The 25,992-nt window shown below is 36.5% G+C and overlaps 1 long non-coding RNA gene across 2 annotated transcripts; it reads right to left on the bottom strand.

Annotated features, from left to right (window-relative positions):
- Positions 1-22,213: 22,213 nt before the first annotated feature.
- LOC116405564 lies at positions 22,214-24,332 on the bottom strand. 2 transcript variants are annotated; one of them, XR_004218680.1, is made up of 2 exons: positions 24,269-24,332; positions 22,214-22,451 (listed from the first exon to the last, which is right to left on the bottom strand). It is a non-coding gene; the product is annotated as an uncharacterized LOC116405564 (long non-coding RNA). The 2 variants fall into 2 exon arrangements; XR_004218681.1 differs by lacking the exon at positions 24,269-24,332 and adding an exon at positions 22,546-22,833.
- Between the last annotated feature and the right edge of the window lie 1,660 nt (positions 24,333-25,992).

The raw sequence follows: 25,992 nt of genomic DNA, 5'->3' as shown, positions 1-25,992 counted from the left end.
TCTTCATCAATCAAATAGGATGTTGCCATGTTCACTTCCTGACATTCAGGCCTAACTGGGGGTATAATCCATCGTTGACAAAGTGGTATGTTCAGAGTTACATCATCTGGCATGGTCAAGGCCGTGGCTAAATTTGCCAATGCATCCGCTCTCTTATTTTCTACTCTAGGGACATGTTCTAACATCACATTATCAAACTTTTCCATCAATTGTCGAGCATAAGCAAAATATGGCTTCAAGTCTTCATGTTTCACGTCATATTGAAGCGAGAGTTGATTGATTATCAATTTTGAATCACCATAGACCTCTATGAATGACACTCCGATTTCTAATGCTATTTGAAGGCCAATTATCAAAGCCTGATATTCAGCCACATTGTTTGAACACAATTCGGAAAGTGCAAAGCTATAAGGCAACATATGCTTCTCAGGAGAAATGAGGACAATGCCTGCCCCCGCACCACTTCTTCGAGCTGCACCATCGAAGTACATAGTCCAAGGTTCCATAACTTCTGTGAAGAAAACCTCATCGTCTGGTAGGTCATCACATAACTTCCAATCCGAAGGAATTGGGTGGTCTGCTAAAAAGTCTGCTAGCGCTTGTCCTTTTATCGCCTTTTGGGGAATATAGACAATGTCATATTGTTGGAGTAGAACCGCCCATTTGGCTAAGCGTCCAGCGATGATTGGCCTGGATAGAACATACTTTATAGGGTCTGCTTTTGCCACTAGATGAACCGTGAAGGCCTGCATAATGCCTCAACTTATCAATGGCAAAGAAAAGTGCAAGACACATCTTTTCGATAGGAGAATAGTTAACTTCAGCCCCAATTAATGTTCTGCTTAGATAGTAGAGAGAACGCTCCTTTCCCTTTACCTCTTCTTGTGCGTAATGCTCCTAAGGACCTTCTTGTGCAGCAATGTACAATATTAGTGGTTTGTCAGGTACTGGAGCTCCCAGCACTGGGGAGTAAGCAAGTATTTCTTTATGCTATCAAAAGCGTTCTGACAAGCTTCATCCCACACAAAATTTTCTCCTTTTCTCATCAACTTTTGAAAAGGTTGACACCGACCAAGTTAGAGATGAACCTTCGGATGTAAGCCAATCGTCCTTGGAGACTTCTTAGGTCATGCAAACTTTTAGGTCTTGACATCTTCTGAATGGCATCAATCTTGGACTGGTCTATTTCGATCCCTCGATGCCTTACAATGAAGCCAAGAAATTTTCCTGAAGTTACACCAAACGCACACTTGAGAGGGTTCATCCTTAGCTGATATTTTCGCAAGCGATCAAACACGACTTTTAGATCCTTCAAATGGTCTTGTCGTCTCTTTGTTTTGACTACAAGATCATCAACATAACATTCAACATACCTGTGCAACATATCATCAAACACTTTCTGCATGGCACGTTGATAAGTAGCGCCGACATTTTTCAATCCAAAGGGCATCACCTTGTAACAGTATATTCCCTTTGGAGTTCTGAAAGCTGTCATTTCTTCATCTGAGAGGGCCATCCGTATTTGATTATATCCAGACGACCCATCCATAAACGACAACGCCTCGTGTCCAGTAGTTGCATCAACCATGATTTCGGTGATGGGCAAGGGAAAATCATCTTTAGGGCATGCATTATTCAGATCGCGAAAGTCTACACAAACGCGAAGTTGTCCATTTTTTTTCTAACAGGGACAATGTTTGCTATCCACGTTGGATATTTGACCTCGCGAATGAATCCTGCTTCGATCAACTTGTTGACTTCCACCTCGATTTGAGGGATAAGCTCCGGTCGAAAACGTCGTTGTGCTTGTTTAATCGGTCGATATCCGGTTTAATTGCAAGATGATGGACTGCTACTTTTGGGTCAAGTCCTGGCATCTCCTTGTACGACCACGCAAAGATGTCCCTGTATTCGGTGAGCAAACTCATATATTTATCCACCTCTTCGTTAGAGAGGGACGCACTAATGAAAGTCGGACGTGGTTCCTCTATTGTACCAAGGTTCACCTCTTTTAGCTCGTCTACAGTAGATTGACCACCATCCTCTAAACTTTGTGGGGCATTTTCTGCGTCTTCTTCATGAGTTCCAGTCTCTGATTCCTCAATAATGGTGATGTGATGACATGAAGTTTCACCCCCTTGTTCCGACCCTTCTTTTTTAGGATTCGTTAGTATAACATCATGTCTTTTTACCTTTAACGAACCTTGACTTGTATTGAGAGTAACAAAAGTTTTTCTTTTCATGCGAGAAGGAACGTTGCTATGAATTTCTCCATTTTCCTTTGTCTCGCAAGGAAACTTCTTACTACGATAATTATCGACATCTGTATGCTTAATTCGACGCCAAACTTTCACACGAGACATTGGTTCCTTCTTCTTTGTATCTATGTTGGAATCAATGTTGTCGTGTGATCCTTTATCCCCGAGATGATTAAAAATCGGAGCACGGGGTGCTTGTACATTTTTCTTTTTAGACACACCTAGCCTTTCAAAGGCTGATGGTCTTGTAGTTGTCAAGGCATGGCATGTGCTTTCTTCCTTTATGGGAGTCGTAGTTAGCCTTCGAAAGACCGAATGTCTCTCAAGGTTTGGTACTGACTGGAGCCTTTCTCTTTCTGCCTCTGTCATGCTTAGCCTTTCAAATACTACGGGACGTGCAACAGATGGTCTAATTCGATCAAATACTGAGATTCTCTGATTATCACCTTCTTTTACGTCAGTATTGTCATCCTCCTCTATAGTTATATGATTGATGTCAACCACTTTTTCCTTCCCCTTTTTAGTTATACGGATCGGTTCTGGCGACTTGTATCCGAGTCCTTTTCTCGACACGGGTATAGAATGTCCTTCCCGTAGAAGCTTCTTTTGAGTTGAGGAGAGCTCAGGTCGGTCATGAATTTCCAAGCTTTTAAACTCGGTGTGAGCTGTGAAGTCATAACCTGCTTTCGCCATCAATTTGTAAGCCTTGGGGTCGAATCCGTCTTTCGTTCGCCTTTGGGGCAAGTTTGCTTCCACCAGATCTACCTTTACCTCCTGCTTCGCTATCTTAGTTAGTGGTGTAGTGAAGCTTTCTTTTATGATTTCGATGTCACCAACTTTCAAACCTTTTGGAGACTCCATGAATGGTGATTCGCCTTTCTTGCGCCTTGACAGAGGGACATAACGCAAAACTGGTGTGTTTGCAGCATTTTCATCCTTCAAGATCATACCCTTTGTGCTGCTAGTGTATGCTTCACCCTTTCCAGAGTTAAAGGTTCTCGCACTTTCATGTGGTTCTGTGGTTGCGAGTGATTTCATTGTGAATTATCTTCTCCTTTTGTAAGAGGGGTTTCTGCAGGCAAAACTTCTAAAATATTATTATTCTTTGAATAAAACTTTGCATCTGCGAAGTGAGACTCAGCTTCTGAGAATGGATTAGAGTCGGCTTCAACCTTCTTTACACCGTCCTGATAAAATTTGAAGCACTGATGCAGTGTTGAAGTTACTACTCCGTTTCCATGAATCCAAGGACGCCCTAGTAACAACTTGTAAGTAGTCCTTGAGTCTATGACATGAAACAATGCACTGGCCTTTAGGTCGCCAATTATGAGTTCTAACCGTATCATGCCTATTGCTCTTTGGCTCCTTGGTTAAAACCTTGAATTACTAGCTTGCTATTTGAGAGCTCGTCCATCAAGATGCCTAATTGCCACATAGTCGACTTTGGCATTATGTTGACAGCTGAGCCATTATCAATGAGGATTCGATCGACTCTCTGTTCTCGAACGTATCCAGAAACATACAAAGGTCTATTATGAAGTTTAGATCCCAACAACAAATCCTCATCTGAGAAGTCTATAGACATACAATAAGAACCACTCTCATATGTCATAGTCGGAGTACTCGAACTTGATGCTCTTGAATTTAGCAATGCATCAATAAGGATTTTGGTCTCTTGAGGAAGTGATAATAGATCCTCTACATTAAACCTTGAAAGGTCTTTTGATACTCCCTCTCCTTCTAGTGATCTTATTTCTTCCTCCGTTGTGTTGATAGCATGACACGCAACGACTTCTGGGTCTTCATCCTGATGATCACAAAGGAAGCTTTTTGGAAGGAAGTCTGCCAAGGTCACTAAGCGTTGAGGTCGAGAGAAATTCATGTCTTCATTATGTACGAGCTTAAGCTTATGAGTCTTCTTCTTTTTCTTATTCTTTTGAGTCTTATTTCCTCTTCTATAGTTTTGGTAAGAGCGAGACTCTCTTTGGGTCGGGATCGACTGTCTTTTCTTTCGGTGGGTCACCACTATCCACCCTTCATCGTCTTCTTCGATTGGTCTTTTCTCTCCTTGAGGATCCTCGTATGAGACTTCCTGAAAGAATTGGACAATTATAGGCTCAAAGGTCCCGAACTGGACCAAGCTTTTCCTTTGCTCAAAAATCAATCTCGACGAAGAACCTCAGACATTATCGTCACTTCAGCGTGGTTTGTTTGAGCTACTTCCTCCAAATCTAGCTCAATCCTTTTCTCACGAGCCAACCTTAGAATTAGCTCCTTCAGCACGAAGCATTTCTCTACTGGATGACTGATGACCCGATGATACTTGCAGTAATTGGGATCATCTACCTTTCCTGCTTGCTCAGGTCGTTTACATTCTGGCAGCTGGATCAGCTGCTTCTCTAGTAGTTGCTCTAGCATGTCAGCGATATCTGAATCAGGAAATGGGTAAACTTTTTCCTGCCTTTCTTTTAAAGTCAGACGTCGCCTTTCGCTTCCATCATCCTTCTTTTCAACCCTCGCTTCCTTTCCTTTGGAGAATTTCAGCGGGGTTGTGTTTACGACCATAGATTCTTTCGCGGTGCTTTTCACTATCTTTTCAGCACCTTTCATCTCTTTCTTATCTTTCTTTACTTTAGAACAAGAAAATCTTTAGTTCCTCTACTGGCGAATGCTCAACTCCATATCATGAGCTCGAGTTGCCAGTTCTTCAAATGTGCGGGGCTTTATTCCTGCAAAATGTAAGGAGTCCCCAGTGCTGCCTTGGGTGCACATTTCTACAACCGACAGTTCCGGTGCGGATCTTTACAGTCAAGACTTAGAGCTCTCCATCTATTGATGTAGTCGATGACTGGTTCTCCCTTTCTTTGTTTCGTATTTGTAAGCTCCATCATGCTTACCGTACGCCTGGTGCTGTAGAAGCGATTGAGAAACTCCTTTTCTAGTCGTTCCCAACTCTCAATGCTTTCTGGCTCCAGATCAGTATACCATTCAAAAGCATTTCCTTTCAAGCTTCGAACAAATTGTCTGACTAGTTGATCTCCTCTTGATCCTGCATTCTCACATGTTTTCGACGAAGTGAGCAACGTGCTGTTTTGGATTGCCCTTTCCGTCAAACTGCTGAATTTTGAAGGCTGATATCCAAGCGGCATTCTCAAGTTGTCGATTCTTTTGGTGTATGGTTTAGAGTAAATGAAAGAAGTCTGAGATGGGCCTCCATATTGTGCTCTGATGGAGTTTGTGATCATATCTTGTAAGTTGAACCGAGAGAGAAGCCACAGAAGTTGATTGTTGTTGTGGCTGATTTTCTTGTACCACGTTCTTCCCTTTTGTCATCAACTTTAACGGACAGGAGACTCGATTCAGCAGTTTCACGAGTCTGCATCTGCTCCTTTAAAGCTACAATTTCGTGGTCTCGTTCATCAACAACCTTCATCAGGAGATTAATTTTTCTCTCCATCTTCGCCATGGCAGTCTCGACTGCTACATCAGCCATCATGACGGACATCACATCTGGGTGTGCTTCTTTCAGTGACCTGCTAGAGGCAGAGTCATAATCATTATATAGAGGATTTTCCTTGATGACAATTCCAGCTTTAGGAGATTCCATCAATTGCTTCAGGATGCTCTGCGCGATGGCGGAACCTTGGTCTTGCCCTTGGATGATCCCCTTGGAACGACTACGGGTGATAGGTCCTGTGTAGGTGTCGCTTGTAGCTGAAGATTTGGATGCAGCTTTCTTGATGCCATTGATTTTGCTTGTAGATCTAGATGATGAGAGAGAGATGAGAGGTAGAGATGGTCCCATTGGGCGTGCCAATTTGTTCGCACGAGATTTCCGGAGAAATTTAATTCGTGGACTTGAACTTGAGTTGATGTTGTATTTTTGTTGATTTGATGCGATGCGGTTCAATCTCTAGAATTTGATCCTCTGATTCTCTCTCAACTGGATGCTTCAGCTTGATTTGGAGGAAGCGAAGCACGTGATGTTCTTGAAGTTGAAGCCTTGGAAGAAAGCTTGTATCTTTAAAGAAGCTTCAATCTTCGAGGATGGTCGACTTCTGGAGTTAGGGAGTCTTCTAGCTCTTTGAAGAATTCTCTCTGGATCTTCTAGAGTCAAAATTTTCCAACCCCTACAAATGAGGAGAATTCCTCTATTTATAGAGTTCACTGGTGGGCTTTATGGGTTTGAACCTGGTTGGTCCATGGACCAGACCCATGGGCTCAACCATATGGACTTAGGTTATATTTAGTCTTTGGGCTCAATTAAGCTTATTTTTTGGGCTTAATTGAACTTAGTCCAAGTAAATAATATTTAATTGAACTAAAATGATTAACTTAATCCAACTATTAATATGAAAACATGTGGCATTATTAGAATGACCATTTTATTTATTTTCAACTCTTTAATTTGGAGCATATGTCAATTTTAATTAGTCCCAAATTTAATTATTTGTACTTTTCATCATTAACTTAATAAATGATATGGCAACTTGTGATTGGTCTCAAAATTTCTTATTCAACAATAAGTTTTAATGACACTTGAAATCAAGAAAAAGGGACATGAGGGAATAAAATGTGTCGTTAAAAATAAAAATACAAAATTTTTCGTGACACAAATTGAGTTTTCTTGACAAAATTTTCGCATTGTTAATTAATGACATAAATTATGTGTCATTAAAAATTACCCTAATAAAAAATAAATGTTTTCCTTCAATCATTACGCCTTTTGATTTAAAACAAATAATTCGAAGCTTTCATCCCACTTGTGAACAACGACCGAAAAAAACCTTACTTCATCCCACATCGTCGCTGTCTTTAGCTCTCTCGCAAATGCTCTCTGGCGACGTTCCCCCCTCTCTCGCAAATACTCTTCACGACTTTTCCTCTCTCTCAAAATTAAGCTCTTCGCCCACCGTTTGAAGGAACTCACCAAATTTGCAAGTAATTGAAGAATTCGTGGTCCATGAGATCGATTAAGTCCATTTATGAGTTAGTTTGATTAGATTATGTCACATATACATGTATTACAATTAAGGGACACTTGCGAAAACAGTTTGTATATACATGTAGTCCTTAGAACAAAACAGCCTACGACAATACATGTACGGCAATTTGTAATCCTTAGAGTTGAACAGTTTGTATTATGCAATCATCGCCAATAAAGATGAACTATGAATAATCATGTACCAATTCTCTCAACTTATTAAAACGAATAGGAAGATTACAGCAACTACTCAGGTTCAAGAACAAAAAAAGTGCTATAGGGATTGAAGGATTCATGTGCAAGCCATACATGTATTGACATACCATTCATTGTTGGTTTGCGACAATGTAGGTCTATACCGTCTTACTTGAATGAAGTGCCCAGCATTATCCCATGTGTATGACAAAGCTGTCCATATTTTGGAAGACCGCAGTACTGAATTACAAAAACCAATTAGACAGCACATTGCAAAAACATACATCTCTAATCCCCAATCCATATATTAAACATTCAAAGGTAGCCAGGCACAAGCAAAAATCACCTCAGCAGTTATTTGATTGCAAGAAGATTCATATCCAATGCAGTTATGGCACCAAATACCAAATTCCATGAGCCAGTCACATATATATCGAACTCTTCCTAAGAAAACATATAAGCAAACACACATTCATATCCACTTACTTAAAAGCAAGTCACATATACTTAGATGTGATAAAATTACCATTCACTTACCCCTTTCATGCTTAAGTCTGTTCAAAAGAATGCGCTTAACATTTCTTGTGTGTCGTTCGGGTTTAACAAAATTATTATTAACAAAAAAACCCCACAAAATACTTCAAAAAATGTTGTTTCCTAATCTGGTGCTAAGCACGATGTACGTGCTTAGAAAAGAACTCCGCCAATTTCGATCTAACTTCATCGATTTCATCTTGACAGTACGTACGAGGTAAACTTTTCATCTGTAAATAATAAAGTGGTTAAGAATTATTTTCATTCCAAACAATGACATAAAGTGGTTCAAAAACTCTAATACTTACGACATCTACAATCGAAGTACTCCTCGCAGAAATTATGTCCCGATGAATCGCATAACATAGTACCGCATTCTACACCCCATTTGTTTGGGACACTGGATGTAGAATACAAAAAATACATGTGAAACGTTTAAAATAATAACTTATTTACGACTACCCTACTGGTCAATGCCACATACCTTAACAACCTTCCAACTCGGTTTTTTCATCTTTGATATATCGAATGACCTACCACATAATATAAGATTGTTACATAATTAAAATAGTTGCACACATAATAAAGACATTAACGACAATAATATGACCTACATCTGAAAGCACTTCACTCATGTCTCCGTCAATCCGATTCTTCAACGGTCAATCCAATATGCAGCACCCTTTGTAGGATTAACAACGGACCATGTCCAGTGATTGCTAAGAACACATTTCCACACCATTATAAATTTATACAACAAATAGTGAATTCAAATCGTGAATGTTAATGAAAATGTCATTATCATGCGCTACCCAGAGTTGTATGGGAACAATACGACTTGGTCATACTCGGCTCCGAGAAGTCGAGCATTCACAACTGCGCACGCGCGATTGTTTGTAACTCGAGTAACTTACAGATCCGGCATCCATGAACTTGAACAAGCTTGAACTTCGTCCTTGTACCATAATTGTGTGAAGGTACTACACAATGAAATGGCATTACAATTAAAAGGAGACCGCAACCATCAATGACGTATATATACTAAAAGGAAATCTTACATCATGTAAGCATCTAGGCATGATGTGCATATTGGCTGCATTGACGAGAAATCCCTAAGTGACTCAACCATAATGCAACATTTTCTCTTCACACCGAATAGCTCTAAAGGCGTGTTTAGTTGAATCGATGACCCCATATGTTCAACGAGTCTAACCAAACACTGGAGTGCCACTGGAGCACGTAGATATGCTGCACTGGAGAATGTGGACGGATCCGTATTGAAGCCCACAGTTTCCTTCTATCCCAAAAATTTCCACTACTGTTATTATAATTTGATGCATAAAAACTCCAACACAATAAGACATACAATTACGTTATCATTCCTAGTAAGAACAAGATGTCGTGGCCACATTAAATGTGATCCGACTTCATGCATCAGTTTCGTGACTCCTTCCTTTGTCGGATTTGGAATCACACATTCGCCATCGAGGACAACATCCACTGATACCTTAATGTTCTCACCGTCACCTTCAGCATCAAATATTGTCCCATGTGCAATGATAGTATCTTCAGTTTCAAACGCAAGAATACACGGAGTTCCAACCTACGTAGAATTATATGTTAAATATGTGCACGTAAAGTTAGTCAATACGTTTTAAGGGTTATGTCAAACTTCTTACAAGATTAAACACGTATATAGAGATGTTGTGGAGCAGTGTGCCTTAATTATTATATCTACTGGTTCATTTTCGACCTGTTTGTTGCAAATAGAATTGGATAAAATCGCATTATATTGAAATAATTACACGAATGACACTTTTAAGCCAATATTGATAGAAATTATAGTTTAATTAATGTTATTAAGTCAAATGAACATGGTTTAAAAGTCCTTCTAAACACAATTAATGTAGTTTTTTTTTTATTTTAACTCATTTATACATCTTTATGCATATGTGCGTGTGTACGTGTGCGCGTGTAAGTAGGTGTGCGTATGTGTATGTGCGTGCGTTTGTGCGAGTGTCCGTGTGCATATATGTGTGGGTGTGTGCATGTTTGTATGTGTTTGTGCGTGCGTGTGTGTGCGCAGGCTATTGCGTGTGTGCTTGGGTGTGTGGGTGTGCTCGCGCGTGCGTGTTTGTGCGCGTGTGCGTATGTGTTTACGTCTGTGCGTTTGTGCATGTGTGTGTGCTTGTGCGCGTGTGGATAGGTGTGTGTGTGCATGCGTGCGCGTGTGCATGTGTATGTGCGTGCGTTCGTGTGTCTGTGGGTGTCTGTGTGTAGATGTGCGTGTGTGTAAGTGTGCATGTGTACGTGTGTGCGCAGTGCTTCTATGCTTGTGTGCGAACAAGTTAATGTTTTTTAATGTTGAGTTTCTTCCAATTTTAAAATAATAATTTAATTATCTTGATATTCAAGGCATTAATGTTATTTTGAGATAAAGATAGTGAACATGTTGATATTTTTTAATTTTGAAATTCAATTAAGGTTATTTTAATACAAAATCTATCGCTGAGACTCTCAAATTCCGAAAAATAATAATTTTGTTATTTTGAAATTCAATTTTGTTATTTTGAAATTCAAATTCAATTAGGTTATTTTGAAATTAGTATGATTGAATAAAGTTATTAATATGTGAATTAATTAGTTGAGTCTCGAGATATTAAGAAAAATATTATGATATGAGTTGATGTATCTATTTCAAGTAAAAGATAATTAAAAGCTGATAAATGCATAACATAAATTAATTACAATGTAGAAACGAAATAACAACAGTTGAAGAATGTTGATATTTTGGTATTTTATAAAATACCATGCACGTGCAAAAAATGCTAGTTGCTAAAATTCAAAGGAAAAAGTAGTTTTGTCATTTTTCAAAATGACCCCTAAAAACGTTGTTATGTCTCTTATGACAAAGAGTGTAGATCTACTGATCTATATTCGATTTGTTTTTTGTTGGTAAAATTGGATAAGACCGCATTATATTTAAATAATTACACGAATGACACTTTTAAGCCAATATTGATAGAAATTATAATTTAATCAATGTTATTAAGTCAAATGAACATGGTTTAAAACTCTTTCTAAACATAATTAATGTATTTGTTTTTTAACTTTAATTAATTTACACATCTTTGTGCGTGTGTGCATATGTGCGCGTGAGATTCTCAAATTTCGTTGATACAAAATCTATCGTTGAGATTCTCAAATTTCGAAAAATAATAATTTTGTTATTTTGAAATTGAAATTTAAGTAGGTTATTTTGAAATTAGTAAGATTGAATAAAATTAAAATCTTGAATCAATTAGTTGAGTCCCGAGATATTAAGAAAAAAGTTATGATATGGTTGATGTATCTTTTCAGGTAAAAATAATTAAAAGCTAATAAATGCATAACATAAATTAATTACAACGTAGAAACAAAAAAATTACTGTTTGAGAAGGTGAATATTTTGGTATTTTATAAAATATCATGCACACGTGCAAAAAATTCTATTTGCTAAAATTTAAAAGAAAAAGTAGTTTTGCCATTTTTCAAAATGACCCATAAAAATGTTTCTATATCTCTTATGACAAAGAGTGTGCATCTACTGGTACATATTCGACTTGTTTTTTGTTCGTAAAATTGGATAAGACTGCATTAAATTGAAATAATTACACTAATGACACTTTTAAACCAATATTGATAGAAAATTATAATTTAATTAACGTTATTAAGTCAAATGAACATGGTTTAAAAGTCTTTCTAAACACAATTATTGTAGTTATTTTTTAATTTTAATTCATTTATACATCTTTGTGCATGGGTGTGCGCGAGTGCGTACGTGTGTGCGTATGCACGTGTCCACGTGTGCGTGGGTGTGTGTGTCTACGTGTGCGTGGGTGTGTGAGTGTCCACGTGTGCGCGTTTGTGTGTGCGTGTGTGTGTGCGTATACGCGCGTGCGTGTGTACGTGAGTGGGCGTGTGAGCTTTTTGTGCTTTTCTTCCAATTTTAAAATAATAATTTAATTATCTTGATATTCAATTCATTAAAATTATTTTGAGATAAGGTTATTTTAATATAAAATCTATCGTTGAGATTCTCAAATTCTAAAAAATAATAATTTTGTAATTTTGAAATTCAATTTGGTTATTTTGAAATTCAAATTCAATTAGGTTATTTTGAAATTAGTAAGATTGAATAATGTTATTAAAATGTTGAATCAATTAGTTGAGTCCCGAGATTTTAAGAGAAGTTATGATATGAGTTGATGTATCTATTTCAAGTAAAAATTAATTAAAAGTTGATAATACATAACATAAATTAATTATAACGTAAAAACAAAATAATTATAGTTGGGAAGGTGAATATTTTGGTATTTTATAAAATACCATGCACGTGCAAAAAATGTTGTTTGCTAAAATTGAAAAGAAAAAGTATTTTGCCATTTTTCAAATTGACCCCTAAAAACGTTGGTTTTTTTGTATTCCCTTGGGCTTTCTTGTTCAATATTTAGTCAAATTGCAGTATACATAAAATTTGTTTGTTACGTCACAAGATTTTATTCACTATTTATGTCTGTATTATTTTATATTTTATACAGGAGACTCCGTTTGAGTGTTGAGCTAGTAATGGGAGGGACTACCGTTGACCCCAAAATTACAAGGTTTCATGTTGCTTACTGGATCATTAATGATTTGTCTCTATCTTTGGCTCATCGAGTGGTGGAGTTGGAACCCCTGAAAGTGTAGATTTAGACTCTCTACCGTTGTCAAGAGCTGTTAAGTATGCAAAAATGGCCTTGAGAAATCCTATAAACTCTCTAAACAGAGACATTCTAGTGTAAGAAGAAATGCTCAAGTCCTTGAAGAAATTGAGGACACAACTCCAATTCCTAGCATGCTTTCTCCCTAAGACTATGCTGGTCCTAGTCGGGGAGTGGCATTTACATCCCAGAAAGACACACATGTATCACCTCGTGTTGGCACTTCCATTGCAATGCACAACTCTGACATATATAGTGCCGACATTTCCTTCCTTAAGCTTGAAAAAAGGTGATTTGATGTCCATAAAAAATTAACAGAGCAGTTAGATATTTTCTAATACGTATCTCACGTAATTTGATGCTCATTGATACTGCATTACTGTGTCAGGAACGTGTTGATGTAAAATCTTTCAGTTTTGATGGATCTTATTACAAGTTTTCAACTCTTCTTAGCACGACTTCTGACAGAACAAAGGTTTTATATATCTTTACACGATCGCATATCACATATGAACGAATCGCATATCCCATCTGAAATATCGATCACCCCTGGTAAAACAACCGTTTAGATATTCTACACGATTGTTTGCTTAAGGATACACGATCATTTTGTAACTATTTTTTTTTATTATCCTTTTTTCTTTCTATACTAGAATCAGAATCAATTGTTTGATGATATTAACAACATGTATGATGATCTTCGTGATGATTCTAGTCATCACAATCTGGACAAGAATGATGACCATCAAAATAACAAACATGTGATCATCCATGAGAATCCATCTGTTCAAGAGTCACATCTTCAAGAATCTACTGTAGAAACTCAACAGTTAGTGTTTAATTCATTAGTTACCGCTTTGTATTGTTTAAAATTGCTTAGATTATAAATAAACAACAATAATTTTTTTCTTTTATGTGTAGGGAACAAAAATGAACAACGCCTCAACATCAAGAGCACTTAGGCAGTGATATTAGCATAGATGGCAGAGATGCACATTTGATATTAACTATAAGTAATATAGCAGAAAATATGGAAGGTCATACTCAAACAGAAACGGGACTGCTAGAAATGATTGAAAATCTTCCGTTGGTAAGCCAACCACTTCCACTTTGTGAGATGCTACCATTAACTACTGTCAAAGGTCTTGCATTAGTTTAATTGGTATGTGTGCCCTAAAGGGATAAAAGCTCTTGGCAGTGAAAGACTTTACAAAACCATTCATCAGTTTTAATTTGAAAATTCCAAAATACCAGTACATTGACAATATTTAGAATCAAAGTTCTAAATAAAGAACTAAATATGCTTTTAAATTAAAAGATTCATAGAACTTACTCTTGTTGACGTCTCTGAATCTATAATCCACCGAATTGGGGACACCACCCGTTGGAGACCTTCCTATCTTCGAAGATGAGATTGGTTTGTGGAAAACAATTGGAATGAAAAAAAATTTTAGAGAGAAACTATGTAACACCCCCAATATCAAGGTATTTCTCTCAGCTAAATTTTTTAAATTTTATTAAGATTTTAAGGAATTTGGTTGTGGTGTGGATTTAGCAGGAAGTGAAGGGCCTTTTATGAAAAAATATACTAATACTAAAGGTTAAATAATAATAATATATAATAATAATAGAATTAATCTTATTATTAATTTAAATATCAATTCTTTATTGATTCACGTGCAACTCCATCTCTTTCTCCTTCACTCTTCCTCTTCCCCGTGCCCACCGCCGCCTGCTCCCTTAGCCATTTTATTTACTCTTGGATGTCAGCCGGCACACCGTCACCGAATTCTTCGTCTCCGTTGAAGCCGAAGACCATTCCGTGAGTTCGAACTCTCGGCATCGCGTCTTACCTCTGTTTTCCAGCCAAGCTGTGATTCATTCGCGCGTAGCTCCTTCGACGTTCGCGCCACCACATTCTGCTCCAGGTGACGAGGAACGTCACCGATTGACCTATCATCTCACCGACGTTGTTACTTAGTTGAAGCAGCCGTCGACCAAACCTGAGCCCGTCGCGTCTGTCGAAGTGCCGTCGCGTATATCATAGTGTCGTCGCGTCTGCCGAAGTGTCGTCGCGTAACTCTTCACCTTCCAGCCATGGGTTGTAAGCTGAAGTTTGTTTTTCATTTATTGATTAGATATGATCTATTACACGCGTCGATTCCAGTTATTCGAAGTTGTTGCCTCCATTTTACTCTAATTTTGGGATTTTTTTGGTAAGTTGTATTATTGGTGAGTGTGTTGGTTTACATTGTAATTATCCTTGGTTGTAGTTTGGATAATTAGTTAAATTGTTAATTGATTCTTGAAGGTAGCGTTGAGTTCATTGGATCAAACTAAATTGTAGATTTGTTGGAGTTCGATTCGCCAAAAACTTTGGTAAGCTAGAATTTACATTGAGGAAATTAAATGAAAGAAAGTATTGTGAAAGTAATTGAGTTCCCATATTCTTATTATTAGGTTTCCTTCGTTCGAGAAATTTGAGTAACATTAAAGTAAGGGGTTTCTATTACTGGACTCTTTGAAAGTTTTGAAATGTGTTGACCTGTTTGGATCTCTGGACTTAGTATGGTTTACCAATATATGTAGAAGTAGATATGATGACAAATCTATATTATGCCAGACTGGTATAGAAGAGTAGATACGATGGATAATGTATTTGTAAACTGAGAAAGGTGTTTATGTATATATATATATCTTGACTGTCTGGTGTGTTGTTATAGTATCAACTGATTTTGTGATAGATGAATAGATTGAACGTAAGTGTGTTAGTTGGATTGATGATATGATGGAGTAGTTGACTATACTAGGAATGGATTTATTAAATGTTTATAACGGACTAAGGGAAAATTGTTAGCTTGTCGATTGCGTAGGTATTGTGCCTTGCAGGTGTCCTACGGGATCACCACTGTGTGCATTCTTCGAGAGCACTAGAATGACATGTGCATTCTTCGAGAGCAATAGACTGACATGTGCATTCTTCGAGAGCACTAGACTGACATGTGCTTTCTGCAGAGCACTAGACTAATATTGTGTCCTTTAGGGCATTGGACTTATTATGTGTATTCCTACATGATCACAAGACTTTAAAGTGCAGGCACCTCAATAGAAAGTTAACAATTTTATTTTTCTTCTAACAAGATCAGTAGTGGGTCTCTTACTGGGTATGTTTATACTCACCCTTTTATGTTTAATCTTTTTCAGCGAAACTGCCATAGGGAAATGTCCTTCAAATTGCTTCTACTTTATATTTTTTTATTTTGGTTTTCTTTAGTAATTGAGACTGTTTTGGGTTTCATGATTGAACGACTTTTATTATCGATACTTTTACACTTTCAAAATTTTTATTGAAATAGAGCCCGAATAAAAACTCTTTAATGTTGTTAAAAAATATATATTTTTTAATTATAAAGTCTTATGGTTAAAGGATGAATCTAGTCTTAAAGTAATAACTTCAGCTTAATTAAAAAATTAGGTCGTTACAATCTATTTTGCAGAAAGAAAATCATCGATTTTATTTTGGTTAAGAAAAGCTGTTTTCTTCTACATATTATAACTCTCTTTCTTTCATTGAGTAGGAGACAGGGTAGAGAAAATCATAGGATTCTATTAACTTAAAAAATATTAAATTAATAGAAGTTTCCAATCAACTAACTAATTAACCATTAATCAATTAATTAATAATTAATTAAATCATATTTAATTAATATTTCATTTAAATCTTATTGAATGAATATCTCTCCAATACCTTATAGTTTCATATTAATTTAATTAAATAATATTAAACTAAACTATTAATTAATTCTTCAATTAATTAATAACTAAATTAAATATTTTATATTTAACTTAAGTTAAATTTGAATCATATTCAAATATAACTTTATCTCATAATTAATAATTTTAATATGAAACAAATCCACATTAAATTAATATTTGAACTCATTCAAATATTTTATCTCATAAATTAATTTTGAACTTTATCTAAAATTAAATTATATATAAAAGTTTCATTAACATATAAACTTTATATTATAATGTATCACTATATATTATACTAATTAAACTAATTTCCAAAGTAAATTTGAATATTTCAAATTAGAACCAATATAAATAGATCACATTACCATTTTGTATCATCCATTATTTTGTATTCAGTCATACTAATTGGATCATCCTAATACATAAAACAAATATAGAAAAATTAAAAAAAAAAAAGCATGCACAAATAGAGACAAATAGACATTGATAGCTATCTATCTCTATCTATCTGAAACAAGCACACATAAATTTTTATATTTCTCTATTGGATGGACAAAAATAGCAGTCTATTTATATCTACTAAGATACAAACATTAAAAAAAAAAAAAAACCTTACCAATAAAATTCTTGACTTTTCATGTTATTCTAAATGCAACACGTTCTCAGCCCAAGAAGTCAAACAACTCTTTATTGTAAAAGTAGCTTTACTTCTTTCATCAAACTACTTTTGCAATACATCTCTAATTGAACTAAGCATGGTAGCTACAGGTAGTTCTCTAAGATCTTTAAAAACTAAATCTACACTGTCTACACAATTTGATGTCATCATTCTATATATGAAACTCATTATACCTGAGATAGATTCAACCAATTTATCAAAGAACCTTGGAATCAACATGTATGATTTAACTGTGTCACCTTTTAATATCTTTACTATGTGTTCTTTTGCCTACCAAGCTTTCTGCTAACTTATATTAACTCCAAGATTTGTACATGCCTTATGCACAATTACTTTTGGAATGAAATGATCAGTAGACATGAACCTGAACTCATCTATCAAGCAACTGTCAATTACTGTTGAAGAAGCTTGCATGTGACAACTAGTATTCAATGAACAGTCATGTTCATAAATGTATTTTCATAGCATCCACAACTCTCTCTTCTTATCGTGTAATTGATAATGGTAACTGATCGTGTAATTCCATGTAAATTATCGTCAAAAACTTTAAACTATCGATCTTTATAATGAAGTACATAATTCTTACATTAATACTTAAATTTTGTCGTAACGACCCAACTTTTCTAACTAAGTTGAAGTCATTAATTTTGACAAAGAGACCGTGATTGACACAAAATATAGTAAAATTCACTTGAAATCATACGATCAAAGAAAACAAACTTAAGTTCGGGCCCTACTTCAAATAACCAAAACTTTAAAAGTACTATTTACAAAACAACAGTTCGTAAACTCAGTTCCATCACAAAATTTTTAAACAACCTCATGTACAAAGGAAAAACAAAAAACATAAAGCGAAAGCATTTGAAGGACATTCCCTTATAACAAAAAACTAGTATTCAATGAACAGTCATGTTCATAAATGTATGTTCATAAAAACCGAAATACAGGAAATTGACCGAGCGGAGATGGTCCCATGAAGATTGTTGGGTTGAAACATATAACAACAAGTGGTCTCTTTTCGTTTCTTTAACCATTGGGTTGAAGAAGCGTCCTTTATGGATGTTGTGTCCTCTGCTTGGACCAAAGATACTAGAGTTTCTCCAATTGTGAATATTGTGAGGAACTTAAGAAATCTCAAGTCGATTCTTCGCAGGCATTTTGGTAGGCATATCCGGACCATCAGTGAGGATGCTCATCTTGCCAATGATACCATGGACTGAGCTCAAAGAGAGATGGAGACGAAGTCTCTGTCGGAGGAGGCGAGTAATCACGCGAGCTTAGCCAGGGTAAACTTTTGGAAAACGGTTAGAGTGGAGGAAGCCGCTATGTGCCAGAAATCGCGAGTCAGATGGTTGAAGCTAGATGACCATAATACTGCCTTTTTTCATTGATCTGTTCGATCAAGGCAGAGCAGTAATGCTTTGAAATCAGTTATTGACCCAGATGAAAATCGATTGACTAACCATGATCAGGTGACTCAGGTGGTAGTTAATTATTTCAAAGATAGTCTGGGTTCTCAGAATATTAGCTACAGAGAGCTCTCTACTTGTATTGAGGAGATTGTTCAGTTTAGATGGATTGAGGAGTGTTGCAGGCCCTCCAGTCGCCTATTGGCAGGGAGGAAGTGAGACGTGTTCTGTTCTTCATGGATGGTGGAAAGGCTCCAGGCCCTGATGGGTATTCAGTTGGCTTCTTCAAAGGAGCTTGGACGGTGGTTGGAGAGGGTTTCTGTGATGTCGTCTTACACTTCTTTGAGACCAATTACTTCCCTCAAGGGGTGAATACGACTGCTATTACACTTATTCCTAAAAGGAATTGTGCTGATCGATTGGAGGATTTCAGCCCTATATCTTGTTGCAGCGTTATTTATAAGTGCATTTCAAGAATATTGGCAGATAGGCTTCGTGTGTGGCTTCCTTCTTTTGTTAGTGGAAATCAGCCAGCTTTCATCCCTGGGAGGAGTATTATTTACAATATTCTTCTTTGTCAGGAGCTTGTAGGGGCATACCATTTGCACAGAGGTAAACCTCGATGCACTATGAAGGTTGACCTCCAAAAAGCTTATGATTCTGTTAATTGGGATTTCCTCTTTGGCCTGCTGATTGCCATAGGTACGCCTTTAAGATTTGTGAGTTGGTTGGGTTCGAGCGTGTGTGACCTCTCCGATGTTCTCCATTATGATTAATGGATCGTTGGAAGGTTTTCCATGGGAGGAAAGGACTTAGACAAGGTGACCCTTTATCCCCGTTCTTATTTGTGATGGTCATAGAGGTGCTTTCTCGCATGTTAAACAGCCCACCTCAGAATTTTCAATTCCACCAGTTTTGTGAGAAGGTCAGATTAACTCATCTTACTTTTGTAGATGACCTGATGATCTTTTGTACTGCTGATAATCATTCTATGAGTTTCATAAAAGAGACTATTAAGAGGTTTGGTGAGCTTTCGGGACTGTTTGCTAATCTTGCTAAAAGCTCAAATTTTCTTGTGGGGTTAATAGTTCGAAAGCTTCTTGGCTTGCTGCTAACATGGATTTTTCCATTGGTCATCTCCCTGTTCGTTATCTTGGGCTTCCTCTCCTCTCTAGAAGATTGCGGAGCTCTGATTGTGATCCCCTTATTCAGCGTATTACCAGTCATATTCGGTCTTGGTCTGCTAGAGTGTTATCTTTTGCAGGTAGACTTTAGCTTGTTCGCTCAGTCCTTAGGAGCCTTCAGGTTTATAGGACTAGTGTGTTCATGCTTCCTATGAAAGTCCACAGAGACGTTGATAAGATCTTGAGGGCTTATCTGTGGAGAGGTAAGGAGGAGGGAAGAGGTGGTGCTAAAGTTGCCTGGGATGAGGTTTGTCTTCCTTTTGATGAATCTATAGCAAGCACGTTGAAGATATTATGGTTGCTACTTGTTAAATCTGGTAGTTTGTGGGTTGCTTGGGTGGATTCTTATATCCTTAAAGGGAGATCGCTGTGGGAGATCGATGCTGGGGTGGGTCGATCTTGGTGCTTTAGGGAAATCTTGCGTAAGCGGGATATCCTTAAAGCTCATGTTAAGATGAAGGTGGGCAATGGAAGGAAGTGTAGAGTGTGGTTGGTTCCATGGATTCAGGGTGGGCCGATTATCCAGCAGTTTGGGTAGAGGGTGATCTATGATGCGGGTAGTCGGTGGGATGCGAGGCTGGTGGATTTCATGGGTCGGGATGGTGATTGGAGGTGGCTGCTTGTTTCTTTGGATTTGATGGACATTTGGGATAGGGTTTAGGGAGTGAGGCCGAGTCCGAGTGTTGAGGATAGGTGGGTCTGGGTGCTGGAGAGTCATGATAGTTTTTCGATCACCAGTGAGTGGGAGACTATTCGTCCTCATAGTAGTAGGGTTGACTGGTCGGATTTACTATGGGGTGGGGAAATATTCCTAAGCACTCCTTCTGTGCTTGGTTGGCCATCAGGGATAGGTTGGGTACTAGAGATAGGTTAAGTCGGTGGGATAGGTCGATTCCTTTATCGTGTTTGCTTTTGTGGGAACTATGAGTCTCGTGATCATTTGTTTTTTTCTTGTCATTTTGGGTGGGAGATTTGGTCGAGGATCCTTTTGCTTATGTCATCTTCTCATAGAATCGGTTATTGGGGGTTGAGCTATCTTGGATTTATAATCAGGGTATTGGGAAGAGTGTGAGGAGAAAACTGTGGCGCCTTCTCTGGTGTGCTACAATTTATTTCATTTGGCAGGAGCGAAATCATCGTCTTCATGGAGGTGCTGTTCGAGAGCTTATGGTTGTATTCCAGCTCATTCGGTCGTGTATTAAAGCGCGTGCTGCTTCTTGGTCGGATGGTGTTCATGGTCTTATTTAATGTTCTTTTCGTTTGCTTGTCCCCGGGCTGTGGGGTTTCTCTTCTCTTTATTAACTTTGTTGTCTTTCTCTCTTCTTCTTGTCCTTTTAATGTTTGGAACACTAGTTGGTTTCTTTTGGTTTTAGTTCTTGTTCCCGAGATGTGGGGTTGTTTTGGGTACTTATGGGTTGTTTTGTCTAACTACTTGTTCTGTGAGTGTTGTTCGCTCTTTTGTCTTGACCTCAGGTTGTGAGGTCCACCTTGTTGTTGTATAATATTATCATTACCTTTTCAAAAAAAAAATCAAACTCAATGCTAAGTTTGACTGCTCCCTTCGAAGTGACAACAAGCCTCGTTTTCGCCCTACTGTGGATCGAGGAGGATTCCTCCTCTTTTCAAAGCCCTCAATCAAACTTGATGTTATGTTTAAAACAGTAAAAATAGATGGTCTAGTTTTGGTTAGGCCAAAAGCGATGTTTTCCCCCAAAAGCTCTAATAGCTAGGGAACTCAACATGTTCTACTTGACCTAACTGACTTGACTCTGTATTTTTTATGAGCTTTTTTTAATGCATATTGCATATGTTTTTTTTTTATAATTGTTGATTGTCTCACTTTTTTATGGTCTGCATTTACGAGCCTCTTTTCTTTCTTTGTTATGAACTGCGGTAACTAGGCATTGCTAGAACCGATGGGGTAACATTTCTATGGTTCTACACTTAGTTTCTAAGTGTGATTTCTCACCACTAATTTTCAAAACACTTAATTTCTAAGCACATACAATCACCTAGAAAAAAATGAAAATTGTTGTAGTTAAGATCAAAACTAAATAGTTATGAAATAAGACATAAGAGATTTGATTTTAACAACCTTCCCGTTGTACTTGGGATCCACTCTGGCTTTGTGCTGGAAAATTGGTTTGGAGCTCATCGTAAGCTTTCGGTTGCTCTTCTGTAACCTTTAGATACTCTTCAAAGCTATAAGCTTTTCTTCCTGACGAAGAATCTTCTACTATTACAATACATAAGAAAATTCTATTTCATAAACCCTGTAACATAATTGAGGCTGATAGAATGATTATTCTATAACCCTACCGATAGTTTCATTCTTAACATTCATAAACACGATGCAAGGCAGCTATCAAATTCTATTTCATGTTCTCGAGAATGGCTCGGTTTAACAATAATGTTAATTTTTGTTTTCTATTTTAAAATAATAACGCTGCTTACTAATCTTTTTTTTTCCATTTGGCATTCTACTTTTTCTACTCAGCTTTCTTTCCCTAGTGATAACAAATAATACGGGTGATAAAAAACTTAATCACTCACTTGTTTCAGCCACCGAAAGCCCTTCTGCTTTAGAAATAGAAGATGGGTTTGAGTAGGTAGATTTACTTGCATTGTATGTGCTGTTCATTGAACTCTCAATTTCATCGAGACCAATTTCTCACTCAAACATGGTCTTGCATTCTCTAGAAACGTCCTACAAACAAAAATGAAGAACAAAAAACTACAATAAGGTCTATGAAAAAGTTACAAAGGAAAATCTCAAAAACTGATATGTAAGTCATAACAACCTTAAGTCCTCTTATCGTGGGTTAAAATGCACGTAAGGTTTTTCCAAGAGTCCGAGCAACCAGCATGTAAATAAGTTAAGTCAACTAAATTTGCTATAAATTTACTCGTATTAACATTATCATTGTTATAGACTTGACAACTTCAAATTTATCAATATAAAATATGCTTTAACAAAACGTACCTTGAGGTTCCTCCAACCTTATTAAAAAAGCAAATAATCCAACAATTTAACAAATTTATAGTGCATATTATGTATATCAATTGATCACAACAAAATAAGATCGAACAAATACCCATGACTAATATTTAGCCACCAAATGAATAATGATGAAAACCTGAAAACAAAACCGAGAAAAAAAAGGAAACAATTCATCAACAAAACAAATTTAGGGGACTAAAAAATTGCTTACCTTATTACACACTTCAAAATATTAAGAAAAGTGGAGGGAAAAAACCAACCAATAATCAACAAATAAACTTCAACACAAATAGCTATAAATTTTCTTCTTTAAAGGTATCACAAATAAGTCCATCAGTAATAACAAAATAAAAAAGGGCAATGTGCAATTGAATTCTGCAGTCGTAAAGCTATGCTAAAGGCAGTATGAAATCAAACTTGAGCACTAACAAGAAAATTTGCAAAACAAAAATTACTAGACATCATTAACTAAAGTACCAGCACAACAATGAATGTGTAACCTCCGCAAGAGCAAACCCGAATGGAGAAGAACATGAAGAAATATATAAATAGAAGAAACATAAAAGACAAACATGAAACACATGGAAATATACAAAGGGGATAAATAAAAGTACAATTATAAAGTGATGAAGCACAAATATAGGTATCAACAGAACCAGAATACAAGTCTTACCCTATCTCGACTGTCGAGGAGTGTTAACCAACCGTCGGAAGGTTGGTTTTATTTTTTAGAAAAAATTAATGTTGTCTGAATTCTTTTCCAAGCCACTAACCAGCCCCTCCTTATCTATGATCGACGATCAACTCCTCAACCTCTAATTACATTTAAAAGAGTGATGCGAACATTGTGTGAAATCCCAAACCTTTGATGGATCCCACCATCACTCTCTTTCTATCCCCTTCAAAACCTCATTATTTTCAAGAGAGGCCTCAAAGCTTCTTCCAATTAACATAAAAGAAGAATGAAAGAGAAGGAGAGAAAGGGAAAGTGGTTCAAAAGCTATGGAAAAAAAAGTAAAAGAAAATGGTCTACTCATTGGCACATCTTACACAGATGATAATGTTAGGGCAAGGCAATGAGAGACAGAATGCATTTGGAGCCTTCTCCTCTACTTTCGAAGATTTTAACAAACTAAAATATGCAAATGTTACAAGAAAGATCTTTGGAGATTTGAAATAATCCAAAATAAAGAAAAAGGAAAACCCCAATATGTACAAATTTCAGAATCTAAAACTTGAAAAGTGATTGAATGATGATATATGTTTGTACAGTCAATTATAGAGACAGTGAAACATTAAAACAAAAATGAAACGTACCAAGATAAAAAGAATAGCAACTAGTATTATGACCTTTGTATGTCTTCAAAACACAAACATCAAAATGAATCAAGAGATCTACCACACAAATAATGGTATCAACACAAATAAAGCAATTGTTTTAGTAATAATATTTGAGTACAATTACACTAAGCATGCTATTGTCCTTGACAAATTTACATTCTTCTAATCGAACAAAATCTGACCTTTAAATAGTGATAGAAACTGAAGATGAAAGCAAGTTTAGCTACAACTTCAGACCGTGATATATATGACGGAACCAATAAAAAAAGAAGAGTACCTAACTATATATACACAGAGGAGATCTGATGCTTACTAGCACATCAGAGGCTCAATCAATTTATATTTAATTGAAAAACAATCCCTATATTTTGATGCATACACATTGAATAGCCTCTGATTCAATCCAATTTACAAAACTACCTCCATAAAATTACATAATGGGGGAAGTTCGACCGGATGCACTGTGCTTTACCAGAACCACATGAAATTATTGGAACATAGTTCATTCAATTAACTTTCTATTCAATAATTGAAACAAATGGAAAGAGGACAATTGAATATTAAATAAAGATGGAATTAATTGGGAACTCACGGAGTAATGCGATTTGTTCGGGGGCTCACCACTGGAGTTAGAAGAGAGACAAGTATTAGAAAGGAAAGGAAGAGGAGCGTCTGATATATAATCCAGCGGATTCTTTGATGAGTGGAGTACTAGTAGTAGTAGTGGAGGTTCCAAGGACATTGAAGTCAATCCGGTGAGAGTGAGGGAATCCAGAAGGTTGAGGTTGAAGAGTGTAGAAATTGCAACCAAAATCGGTGACGATGGTGGAATCGAAATTGCGAGGGAAGAAGAAAAGAGCATCACAGGTCGAAGTAGAGGAGGAATCAACACTGGAGAAAGGAGGAAGATGAGGAGAACCTGCCATTAATGGAAGAGGAAGGAAGTGAGAGAGAAAGGAGAGAGAATTAATTAATTAAAGAGAATTAGGGTTTGAGAAGAGAAAGGGAAAATGGAGTGTACGAACAAAGAAGAAGAAGAATAAATGGAAAGGACGCGATAAGAGAAGAAGATGGAGATGGATCGGTGAAATGGGTATGATAGGGTTTCTTCCTTAAAGAAACGAAAATTGAGAGATAGGCCTTAGGGTTTTGAAAAGAGAAAGGAAAAATGGAGTGTACGAAGAAATGGAAAGGACGCACTAAGAGAAGAAGATGGAGATTGGATCCGCGACTTAAAGAAGAAGATGGAGATGGATCCGCGAAATGGGTATGATAGGGAGGAGAGGGAGGAGAGGAGAGGAGACTTGGCCGTTAGAGAAGAGGAGAAAGAAATTTTAAATGAGAGAGACTGTACATGTAGGGTTTTTATTAGAATTTTTTTTTTAAATCTTGCTTAATTGGATTTAGAGAATTTTGTGTATTCGGTTCACCGACTCGTATTAGCTGTCCATTGGTCCATTGTTTTGTCATTTTTTTTCAACAAACTAAATGTTTTAAGCCATTTACAAATTAGATTTCGATAAATCGATAATCATATTTTTTTACAATATAGGACTAAAAAAGATAACTAATTTATATATATATATATATATATATATATATACATACAACAGTATTTAGTTAAATTACAAAAAAAAATTCTTTTGAATTTTGTAGTTTGTGTAAAAAAATAACCTTAAACTTTGAAATGTTAAAAAAAATTGTTTTGAACTTTTAAAAATTATTCATAAATACATCTACATACGTAGGATGAAGGTATTGGCATGCTTCTCTAAAAAAACTTTCCAAAAAGATGTTGTGTGACTTTTGAAAAGAAAAATTACAAATGGGGTCGTTTTTAAACAAATTAGATATATCGAGTTATATTTCTTTAATTTTTTTCCTTTTTTCACATATTATCAATCAC

This window comes from Cucumis sativus, unplaced genomic scaffold (assembly GCF_000004075.3).
Source record: "Cucumis sativus cultivar 9930 unplaced genomic scaffold, Cucumber_9930_V3 scaffold118, whole genome shotgun sequence".
Lineage (NCBI taxonomy): Eukaryota > Viridiplantae > Streptophyta > Magnoliopsida > Cucurbitales > Cucurbitaceae > Cucumis > Cucumis sativus.
Note: the sequence above shows the minus strand (reverse complement) of the source record. Positions and strands in the feature narration are given on the sequence as shown.